This window comes from Arachis hypogaea, chromosome 9, assembly GCF_003086295.3.
Source record: "Arachis hypogaea cultivar Tifrunner chromosome 9, arahy.Tifrunner.gnm2.J5K5, whole genome shotgun sequence".
NCBI lineage: Eukaryota > Viridiplantae > Streptophyta > Magnoliopsida > Fabales > Fabaceae > Arachis > Arachis hypogaea.
Window position 1 is genome coordinate 89,721,822 of NC_092044.1, and position 12,256 is coordinate 89,734,077.

Consider the following 12,256-nt stretch of genomic DNA (forward strand, 5'->3'; position numbering starts at 1 on the left):
TAAACAGCTTTACTCTGCTTTGGTTCGTTATGGAGTTAGCCACAGGGTAGCCACTCCATATCATCCACAGACAAATGGGCAAGCTGCAGTCTCTAACAAAGAACTTAAAAGAATCCTGAAACGGACTGTAATTAACCGTAGAAGGGATTGGGCAAGAAGCTTAGATGATGCTCTGTGGGCATACAGAACAGCATTCAAGACCCCTATAGGGACCTCTCCATACCAGCTTGTGTATGGAAAGGCATGTCACTTGCCAGTGGAACTGGAACATAAGACCTACTGGGTAACCAGATTCCTGAACCTTGATGCCAAGTTAGCTGGAGAAAAACGATTGCTTCAGTTAAATGAGCTAGAGGAATTTAGACTCAATGCTTTTGAGAATGCAAAAATTTATAAAGAGAAAGCAAAAAGATGGCATGATAAGAAATTGTCATCCAGAGTCTTTGAGCCGGGGCAGAAAGTTCTGCTATTTAATTCTAGGCTCAAATTATTCCCCGGGAAATTAAAATCCCGGTGGAGAGGTCCATATGTAATTACAAGTGTATCACCATATGGATACGTAGAGCTTCAGGATAATGACTGGTGCGCGAAATTGTGAACAATACTTTTCACAACTCTCATAATCCCCGGTCATGAACCCCAAAAACTTGGTGTTCAATACCATGGCATTACACAACTTCGCACAACTAACCAGCAAGTGCACTGGGTCGTCCAAGTAATAAACCTTACGCGAGTAAGGGTCGATCCCACGGAGATTGTTAGTATGAAGCAAGCTATGGTCATCTTGTAAATCTTAGTCAGGTAAACTCAAATGGATATGGTGATGAACGCATAAAAACATAAAGATAAAGATAGAGATACTTATGTAATTCATTGGTAGGAACTTCAGATAAGCGCATGAAGATGCCTTCCCTTCCGTCTCTCTGCTTTCCTACTGTCTTCATCCAATCCTTCTTACTCCTTTCCATGGCAAGCTTATGTAGGGTTTCACCGTTGTCAGTGGCTACCTCCCATCCTCTCAGTGAAAATGTTCCTATGCTCTGTCACAGCATGGCTAATCATCTGTCGGTTCTCGGTCAGGCCGGAATAGAATCCAGCGATTCTTTTGTGTCTGTCACTAACGCCCCGCCTGCTAGGAGTTTGAAGCACGTCACAGTCATTCAATCATTGAATCCTACTCAGAATACCACAGACAAGGTTAGACCTTCCGGATTCTCTTGAATGCTGCCATCAGTTCTAGCCTATACCACGAAGACTCTGATCTCACGGAATGGTTGGCTCGGTTGTCAGGCGATCAACCATGCATCGTGCAATCAGGAATCCAAGAGATATTCACCCAATCGAAGGTAGAACGGAGGTGGTTGTCAGTCACACGTTCATAGGTGAGAATGATGATGAGTGTCACGGATCATCACATTCATCAAGTTGAAGAACAAGTGATATCTTAGAACAAGAACAAGCGGAATTGAATGGAAGAACAATAGTAATTGCATTAATACTCGAGGTACAGCAGAGCTCCACACCTTAATCTATGGTGTGTAGAAGCTCCACCGTTGAAAATACATAAGAACAAGGTCTAGGCATGGCCGTGAGGCCAGCCTCCCAGTGATCTAAGATAGCATAAAAATGAAGATAGCTACCAAAGTCCCCAAATACAATAGTAAAAGGTCCTACTTATAGGGAACTAGTAGCCTAAGGTTTACAGAAATGAGTAAATGACATAAAAATCCACTTCCGGGCCCACTTGGTGTGTGCTTGGGCTGAGCAATGAAGCATTTTCGTGTAGAGACTCTTCTTGGAGTTAAACGCCAGCTTTAGTGCCAGTTTGGGCGTTTAACTCCCATTTGGGTGCCAGTTCCGGCGTTTAACGCTGGAAATCTTGAAGGTGACTTTGAACGCCGGTTTGGGCCATCAAATCTTGGGCAAAGTATGGACTATCATATATTGCTGGAAAGCCTAGGATGTCTACTTTCCAACGCCGTTGAGAGCGCGCCAATTGGGCTTCTGTAGCTCCAGAAAATCCACTTCGAGTGCAGAGAGGTCAGAATCCAACAGCATCTGCAGTCCTTTTTAGTTTCTGAATCAGATTTTTGCTCAGGTCCCTCAATTTCAGCCAGAAAATACCTGAAATCACAGAAAAACACGCAAACTCATAGTAAAGTCCAGAAAAGTGAATTTTAACTAAAAACTAATAAAAGTATACTAAAAACTAACTAGATCATACTAAAAACATACTAAAAACATTGCCAAAAAGCGTACAAATTATCCGCTCATCACAACACCAAACTTAAATTGTTGCTTGTCCTCAAGCAACTGAAAATCAAATAAGATAAAAAGAAGAGAATATGCAATGAATTCCAAAAATATCTATGAAGATCAGTATTAATTAGATGAGCGGGGCTTTTAGCTTTTTGCCTCTGAATAGTTTTGGCATCTCACTCTATCCTTTGAAATTCAGAATGATTGGCTTCTTTAGGAACTTAGAATCCAGATAGTGTTATTGATTCTCCTAGTAAAGTATGATGATTCTTGAACATAGCTACTTATTGAGTCTCGGCTGTGGCCCAAAGCACTCTGTCTTCCAGTATTACCACCGGATACATACATGCCACAGACACATAATTGGGTGAACCTTTTCAGATTGTGACTCAGCTTTGCTAGAGTCCCCAATTAGAGGTGTCCAGGGTTCTTAAGCACACTCTTTTTGCCTTGGATCACAACTTTATTTCTTTCTTTTTCTTTCTTCTTCTTCTTTTTTTTTTGTTTTCTTTTTCTCTCTTTTTTTTCGAAATTTTTCTCTTTTTTTTTTCATTGCTTTTTCCTGCTTCAAGAATCATTTTTATGATTTTTCAGATCCTCAGTAACATGTCTCCTTTTTCATCATTCTTTCAAGAGCCAACATTCATGAACCACAAATTCAAGATACATATGCACTGTTTAAGCATACATTCAGAAAACAGAAATATTGCCACCACATCAAAATAATCAAACTGTTATAAAATTCAAAATTCATGCAATTCTTTTCTTTTTCAATTAAGAACATTTTTCATTTAAGAAAGGTGATGGATTCATAGGACATTCATAACTTTAAGGCATAGACACTAAGACACTAATGATCACAAGACACAAACATAGATAAACATAAGCACAAAAAAATTCGAAAAACAGAAGAATAAAGAACAAGGAAATCAAAGAACGGGTCCACCTTAGTGATGGCGGCTCTTTCTTCCTCTTGAAGATCCTATGGAGTGCTTGAGCTCCTCAATGTCTCTTCTTTGTCTTTGTTGCTCCTCTCTCATGATTCTTTGATCTTCTCTAATTTCATGGAGGATGATGGAGTGTTCTTGATGCTCCACCCTTAGTTGTCCCATGTTGGAACTCAATTCTCCTAGGGAGGTGTTTAGTTGCTCCCAATAGTTTTGTGGAGGAAAGTGCATCCCTTGAGGTATCTCTCCATCTCCCATGACTCGGAGGTGGAAGCTTTTGCCTTCCCTTTCCTCTTTCTAGAGGTTTCTCCGGCCTTGGATGCCATAAATGGTTATGGAAAAACAAAAAGCAATGCTTTTACCACACCAAACTTAAAATGTTTGCTCGTCCTCGAGCAAAAGAAGAAAGAAGAGAGTAGAAGAAGAAGAAATGAGGGGAAAGGGAATGGCTTTTGTTTTCGGCCAAGAATGGGAGAAGTGGTGTGTATGGTGTGTGAAAATGAAGGAGTGAAGGAGGGTTTAAATAGGAGAGGGAAGGGTAGGTTTCGGTCACTTGAGGGTGGGTTTGGGTGGGAAAGTGGTTTGAATTTGAATGGTGAGGTAGGTGGGGTTTTATGAAGGATGGATGTGAGTGGTGAAGAGAAAGATGGGATTTGATAGGTGAAGGGTTTTTGGGGAAGAGGTGTTGAGGTGATTGGTGAATGGGTGAAGAAGAGAGAGAGTGGTGGGGTAGGTGGGGATCCTGTGGGGTCCACAGATCCTGAGGTGTCAAGGAAAAGTCATCCCTGCACCAAATGGCAAGCAAAATCTCATTTTGTGCCAATTCTGGCGTTAAACGCCGGGCTGGTGCCCATTTCTGGCGTTTAACGCCAGCTTCTTGCCCTTTTCTGGCGTTTAACGCCAGTCTGGTGCCCCTTTCTGGCGTTAAACGCCCAGAATGGTGCCAGACTGGGCGTTAAACGCCCAACAGCTAACCTCACTGGCGTTTAAACGCCAGTGGGTGCGTCCTCCAGGGTGTGCTGTTTTTCATTCTGTTTTTGCTTTTTTCATTGATTTTGTGACTTCTCATGATCATCAACCTACAAAAGAAGATAAAATAACAAAAGAAAATAGATAAAATATAACATTGGGTTGCCTCCCAACAAGCGCTTCTTTAATGTCAGTAGCTTGACAGAGGACTCTCATGGAGCCTCAGAAATGCTCAGAGCCATGTTGGAACCTCCCAACACCAGACTTAGAGTTTGAATGTGGGGGTTCAACACCAAACTTAGAGTTTGGTTGTGGCCTCCCAACACCAAACTTAGAGTTTGACTGTGGGGGCTCTGTTTGGCTCTGTTTTGAGAGAAGCTCTTCATGCTTCCTCTCCATGATGACAGAGGGATATCCTTGGGCCTTAAACACCAAGGATTCTTCATTCACTTGAATGATCAACTCTCCTCTATCAACATCAATCACAGCCTTTGCTGTGGCTAGGAAGGGTCTGCCAAGGATGATGGATTCATCCATGCACTTTCCAGTCTCTAGGACTATGAAATCAGTAGGGATGTAATGGTCTTCAACTTTAATCAGAACATCCTCTACAAGCCCATGGGCTTGTTTTCTTGAATTGTCTGCCATCTCTAGTGAGATTTTTGCAGCTTGCACCTCAGAGATTCCTAACTTCTCCATTACAGAGAGAGGCATGAGGTTTACACTTGACCCTAAGTCACACAAGGCCTTCTTGAAGGTCATGGTGCCTATGGTACAAGGTATTGAAAACTTCCCAGGATCCTGTCTCTTTTGAGGCAGTTTCTGCCTAGACAAGTCATCCAGTTCTTTGGTGAGCAAAGGGGATTCATCCTCCCAAGTCTCATTTCCAAATAACTTGTCATTCAGCTTCATGATTGCTCCAAGGTATTTAGCAACTTGCTCCTCAGTGACATACTCATCCTCTTCAGAGGAAGAATACTCATCAGAGCTCATGAATGGCAGAAGTAAGTCCAGTGGAATCTCTATGGTCTCATTTTGAGCCTCAGATTCCCATGGTTCCTCATTGGGGAACTCATTGGAGGCCAGTGGACGCCCAGTGAGGCCTTCCTCAGTGGCGTTCACTGCCTCTTCTCCCTCCCAAAATTCGGCCATGTTAATGGCCTTGCACTCTCCTTTTGGATTCTCTTCTGTATTGCTTGGAAGAGTACTAGGGGGAGTTCAGTAATTTTCTTGCTCAGCTGTCCCACTTGTGCCTCTAAGTTTCTGATGGAGGACCTTGTTTCAGTCATGAAACTTTGAGTGGTTTTGATTAGATCAGAGACCATGGTTGCTAAGTCAGAGGTATTCTGCTTAGAACTCTCTGTCTGTTGCTGAGAAGAAGATGGAAAAGGCTTGCTATTGCTAAACCTATTTCTTCCACCATTATTGTTACTGAAACCTTGTTGAGGTCTCTGTTGATCCTTCCATGAAAAATTTGGATGATTCCTCCATGAAGGATTATAGGTGTTTCCATAGGGTTCTCCCATGTAATTCACCTCTTCCATTGAAGGGTTCTCAGGATCATAAGCTTCTTCCTCAGATGAAGCTTCCTTAGTACTGCTTGGTGCATTTTGCATTCCAGACAGACTTTGAGAAATCATATTGACTTGTTGGGTCAATATTTTATTCTGAGCCAAAATGGCATTCAGAGTGTCAATCTCAAGAACTCCTTTCTTCTGACTAGTCCCATTGTTCACAGGATTTCTTTCAGAAGTGTACATGAATTGGTTATTTGCAACCATTTCAATCAGTTCTTGAGCTTCAGTAGGCGTCTTCTTCAGATGAAGAGATCCTCCAGCAGAGCTATCCAAAGACATCTTGGACAGTTCAGAGAGACCATCATAGAAAATACCTATGATGCTCCATTCAGAAAGCATATCAGAAGGACACTTTCTGATTAATTGTTTGTATCTTTCCCAAGCTTCATAGAGGGATTCTCCTTCCTTCTGTCTGAAGGTTTGGACTTCCACTCTAAGCTTACTCAATTTTTGAGGTGGAAAGAACTTTGCCAAGAAGGCATTGACTAGCTTTTCCCAAGAGTCCAGGCTTTCTTTAGGTTGAGAGTCCAACCATGTTCTAGCTCTGTCTCTTACAGCAAAAGGGAATAGCATAAGTCTGTAGACCTCAGGGTCAACCCCATTAGTCTTGACTGTGTCACAGATTTGCAAGAATTCAGCTAAAAACTGATGAGGATCTTCCAATGGAAGTCCATGGAACTTGCAATTCTGTTACATTAGAGAAACTAATTGAGGCTTAAGCTCAAAGTTGTTTGCTCCAATGGCAGGGATAGAGATGCTTCTCCCATAGAAGTCGGGAGTAGGTGCAGTAAAGTCACCCAGCACCTTCCTTGCATTGTTGCCATTGTTGTTTTCGGCTGCCATGTGTTCTTCTTCTTTGAAGAATTCGGTCAGGTCCTCTAAAGAGAGTTGTGCTTTGGCTTCTCTTAGCTTTCTCTTCAAGGTCCTTTCAGGTTCAGGATCAGCCTCAACAAGAATGCCTTTGTCTTTGCTCCTGCTCATAAGAAAGAGAAGAGAACAAGAAAATGTGGAATCCTCTATGTCACAGTATAGAGATTCCTTGAAGTGTCAGAGAAAAAGAAGAGTAGAAGACAGAAGTAGAAATCGAACTTATCAAAGAAGATGGAGTTCGAATTTTGCATTTAAGGGATAGTGTTAGTCCATAAATAGAAGGATGTGAGAAGAAGGGAAGTGATTTTCAAAAATTAAGTAAAAAAATTTGAAAACATTTTAGAAAAACATCACTTAATTTTCGAAAATGAAAATGGAAAAGAAATCAAGTGATTTTTGAAAAAGATTTTGAAATTAGAAATCAAAAAGATTTGATTGAAATCTTATTTTGAAAAAGATGTGGTTAAGAAGATATGATTAGTTTTAAAAAGATGTGATTGAGAAGATATGATTTGAAAAATATTTTAAAAGGATTTGATTTTGAAAATCAATGACTTGGCTATCAAGAAAAGATATAATTCAAACATTAAACCTTTCTCAACAGAAAAGGCAACATACTTGAAATGTTGAATTAAATCATTAATTGATAGCAAGTATTTTTAAAAATAGAAAGAAATTGATTTTGAAAACACATGATTGATAAGATATGATTTGAAAAAGATTTGATTTTGAAAAACTTTGAAAACCTGAAAAAAAAATTGATTTAAAAACAGAATCTTCCCTCTTGTGCCATCCTGGCGTTAAACGCCCAGAATGGTGCACATTCTGGCGTTTAACGCCCAAAACTATACCCTTTTGGGCGTTAAACGCCCAACCAGGTACCCTGGCTGGCGTTTAAACGCCAGTCTGTCCTTCTTCACTGGGCGTTTTGAACGCCCAGCTTTTTCTGTGCAATTTCTCTGCTGTATGTTCTGAATCTTCAATTCTCTGTATTATTGACTTGAAAAGACACAAATTAAAAATATTTTTGGATTTTTTTTATAATAAGGAAAAATCAAAATGCAACAAGAATCAAATAACAATGCATGCAAGACACCAAACTTAGCAGTTTGTATACTACTGACACTAACAAAATGAAAATGCATATAAGACACCCAAAACACTCAAGTCAATTGAATTTAAAGATCAGAGCACGAAAATCATCAAGAATTACTTGAAGATCCTTAAGACACATGAATGAATGCATGCAATTGACACCAAACTTAAGATGAGACATTAGACTCAAGCCAGAAATTTTTGGATTTTATGAATTTTTTGATTTTTTTGTGTTTTTTTTTTTCGAAAATTAAATGGAAAAAGATATCAAAATTCTTAATGAGAATTCCAGGAATCAGTGCAATGCTAGTCTAAGACTCCAGTCCAGGAATTAGACATGGCTTCACAGCCAGCTAAGCTTTCAAAGAAAGCTTCGGTCCAAAACACTAGACATGGCCAAAGGCCAGCCAAGCCTTAGCAGATCACTGCTCCAACAGCAAGATTGATAAAAATCAACAAGCTCTTGTGATGATAAGTTGAAACCTCGGTCCAATGAAATTAGACATGGCTTCACAGCCAGCCAGACTTCAACAAATCATCATGAAACTCTAGAATTCATCTTCAAGAATTCCGAAAAAAAAAATACCTAATCTAAGCAACAAGATGAACCGTCAGTTGTCCAAACTCAACAATCCCCGGCAACGGCGCCAAAAACTTGGTGCGCGAAATTGTGAACAATACTTTTCACAACTCTCATAATCCCCGGTCATGAACCCCAAAAACTTGGTGTTCAATACCATGGCATTACACAACTTCGCACAACTAACCAGCAAGTGCACTGGGTCGTCCAAGTAATAAACCTTACGCGAGTAAGGGTCGATCCCACGGAGATTGTTAGTATGAAGCAAGCTATGGTCATCTTGTAAATCTTAGTCAGGTAAACTCAAATGGATATGGTGATGAACGCATAAAAACATAAAGATAAAGATAGAGATACTTATGTAATTCATTGGTAGGAACTTCAGATAAGCGCATGAAGATGCCTTCCTTCCCGTCTCTCTGCTTTCCTACTGTCTTCATCCAATCCTTCTTACTCCTTTCCATGGCAAGCTTATGTAGGGTTTCACCGTTGTCAGTGGCTACCTCCCATCCTCTCAGTGAAAATGTTCCTATGCTCTGTCACAGCATGGCTAATCATCTGTCGGTTCTCGGTCAGGCCGGAATAGAATCCAGCGATTCTTTTGTGTCTGTCACTAACGCCCCGCCTGCTAGGAGTTTGAAGCACGTCACAGTCATTCAATCATTGAATCCTACTCAGAATACCACAGACAAGGTTAGACCTTCCGGATTCTCTTGAATGCCGCCATCAGTTCTAGCCTATACCACGAAGACTCTGATCTCACGGAATGGTTGGCTCGGTTGTCAGGCGATCAACCATGCATCGTGCAATCAGGAATCCAAGAGATATTCACCCAATCGAAGGTAGAACGGAGGTGGTTGTCAGTCACACGTTCATAGGTGAGAATGATGATGAGTGTCACGGATCATCACATTCATCAAGTTGAAGAACAAGTGATATCTTAGAACAAGAACAAGCGGAATTGAATGGAAGAACAATAGTAATTGCATTAATACTCGAGGTACAGCAGAGCTCCACACCTTAATCTATGGTATGTAGAAGCTCCACCGTTGAAAATACATAAGAACAAGGTCTAGGCATGGCCGTGAGGCCAGCCTCCCAGTGATCTAAGATAGCATAAAAATGAAGATAGCTACCAAAGTCCCCAAATACAATAGTAAAAGGTCCTACTTATAGGGAACTAGTAGCCTAAGGTTTACAGAAATGAGTAAATGATATAAAAATCCACTTCCGGGCCCACTTGGTGTGTGCTTGGGCTGAGCAATGAAGCATTTTCGTGTAGAGACTCTTCTTGGAGTTAAACGCCAGCTTTAGTGCCAGTTTGGGCGTTTAACTCCCATTTGGGTGCCAGTTCCGGCGTTTAACGCTGGAAATCTTGAAGGTGACTTTGAACGCCGGTTTGGGCCATCAAATCTTGGGCAAAGTATGGACTATCATATATTTCTGGAAAGCCCAGGATGTCTACTTTCCAACGCCGTTGAGAGCGCGCCAATTGGGCTTCTGTAGCTCCAGAAAATCCACTTCGAGTGCAGGGAGGTTAGAATCCAACAGCATCTGCAGTCCTTTTTAGTCTCTGAATCAGATTTTTGCTCAGGTCCCTCAATTTCAGCCAGAAAATACCTGAAATCACAGAAAAACACACAAACTCATAGTAAAGTACAGAAAAGTGAATTTTAACTAAAAACTAATAAAAATATACTAAAAACTAACTAGATCATACTAAAAACATACTAAAAACATTGCGAAAAAGCGTACAAATTATCCGCTCATCAATGACTCTAACAAAAAGTTCATTGGTAATGGACAGAGAGTTAAACATTATCTTGAAAGCAATTTTGAGAAAGAATGCTCAAAACTGAGACTTAATTCAAGATTAGTAATAGTACAGCTAACGACATTAAAGAAGCGCTTGCTGGGAGGCAACCCAGCCAATCACAAAATTTAATTTTATTCGTTTTGATTAATTAATTGATTTTTACACGTATATGTCAAAGTATCTTCAAGGTAAAATAGCAATTGATTGGATTCACAGAGTTACAAGGGAATTTGGAAGCTCACTGGCGTGAAAAAGCCAGTAAGAAACATTTTGGGCGTTGAACGCCCAAAAGAAGCACCCACTGGGCGTTCAACGCCAGTAAGGGTAGCCATCTGGGCGTTAAACGCCAGAAAAGAGCATCTTCTGGGCGTTGAACGCCAGAAAGAAGCACCTTCTGGGCGTTTAACGCTAGAATTACAGCATCCTGGGCGTTTAGAAAAACGCCCAGTGATAAAGGACTTTCTGGGCGTTCAACGCCAGAAAGAAGCAACAACTGGGCGTTGAACGCCCAGGAGAAGCAGCAATTGGGCGTTAAACACCCAAAACATGCAGCATTTGGGCGTTTAACGCCAGGATGGTGGGGAGGAGATAAAATTCGTTTTTCTTCACAAGATTTTCTAAATTTTTATGTTTCAATTCATGATTTCTTGCATAAACATGTTTCAAAATGTCATCCTTTAAAAAATTTTAATCCTAATTTCTAAAATCCCTTTTTCAAAAATATCAAATATATCTTAATCCATAAACACAAATCTTTTTCCAATCCAACTCTTTTTCAAATCTTTTTCAAACTCATCATATCTTTTGAATTTCGAAATTGCCTCTCCCTCTATTCCTCTCCAATCCTTTCTTTTGCTTGAGGACAAGCAAACCTCTAAGTTTGGTGTGATTTGCCATGATCACTGAGCTAAAACTCATCAAGATCATGGCACCTAAGGGAACAGGAAGAGCAAGGATGTGACTTGAAGGAACTGAAGCGTCAGAAATTATATCTTGAAGGACCAAGCACCCCACAGACTAGAGGAACATCCACTTCCCAAAATAAAGGTCGTTGAGTTCTAATCTTTGCCTTAACTCTGTGATAACTGTTCTTATTAGAAATTTACCTTAGAAGATATATAGTAGTAGTAGTAGTAATTAGCATATCTATTCTGGTTTTATTTTCAATTAAGTTATAATTTATTTTTCTCATCATCATCAGACATGAATAAAATAGTATATTTTTAGAATAAAGAAGTAATTTATATTTTTCGAGTTCTTAATAATAATAAAAAAAGTTATAATTAATTATATGTGGTGGCAATACTTTTTGTTCTCTGAATGAATGCTTGAACAGTGCATATTTTATCCTGAATTTTACGAATGTTGGCTCCTGAAAGAATGAGGAACACGAAAAATATTATTGATGATCTGAAAAATCATGAATTTGATTCTTGAAGCAAAAAAAAGCAGTAAAAAAAATTTACAAGGAATCATTGGATCAAGAAAAGGAACAAAAGCCAATAGCCCTTAAAACCAAAAGGCAAGGGTGAAAAAGATCCAAGGCTTTGAGCATCAGTGGATAGGAGGGCCCAAGGAAGTAGTTCCAGGCCTAAGCGGCTAAATCAAGCTGTCCCTAACCATGTGCTTGTGGCATGCAGGTCCAAGTGAAAAGCTTGAGACTGAGTGGTTAAAGTCGTGATCCAAAGCAAAAAGAGTGTGCTTAAGAGCTCTGGACACCTCTAACTGGGGACTTTAGCAAAGCTGAGTCACAATCTGAAAAGGTTCACCCAGTGATGTGTGTGTGGCATTTATGTATCCGGTGGTAATACTGAAAAATAAAGTGCTTAGGGCCACGGCCAAGACTCATAAAGTAACTGTGTTCAAGAATCAACATACTACACTAGGAGAATCGATAATACTATCTGAATTCTGAGTTCCTATGGATGCCAATCATTCTGAATTTCAAAGGATAAAGGGAGATGCCAAAACTGTTCAGAAACAAAAAGCTACAAGCCCCGCTCATCTAATAAGAATCTAAGCTCCATTTAAAAAAAAACTTTGAGATATTATTACTTCTTAATTTCTTTTCATCCTATTTTATTTATCTAGTTGCTTGAGGACAAGCAACAGTTTAAGTTTGGTGTTGTGATGAGCGGATATT

At 40.0% G+C, this 12,256-nt stretch overlaps 1 non-coding gene across 1 annotated transcript; it reads left to right on the plus strand.

Moving 5' to 3' along the window:
* Positions 1–6,085: 6,085 nt before the first annotated feature.
* On the plus strand, positions 6,086–6,193 carry LOC112713981 (small nucleolar RNA R71). The gene has a single exon (XR_003158939.1). It is a non-coding gene; the product is annotated as a small nucleolar RNA R71 (small nucleolar RNA).
* The last annotated feature ends 6,063 nt before the right edge of the window (positions 6,194–12,256 follow it).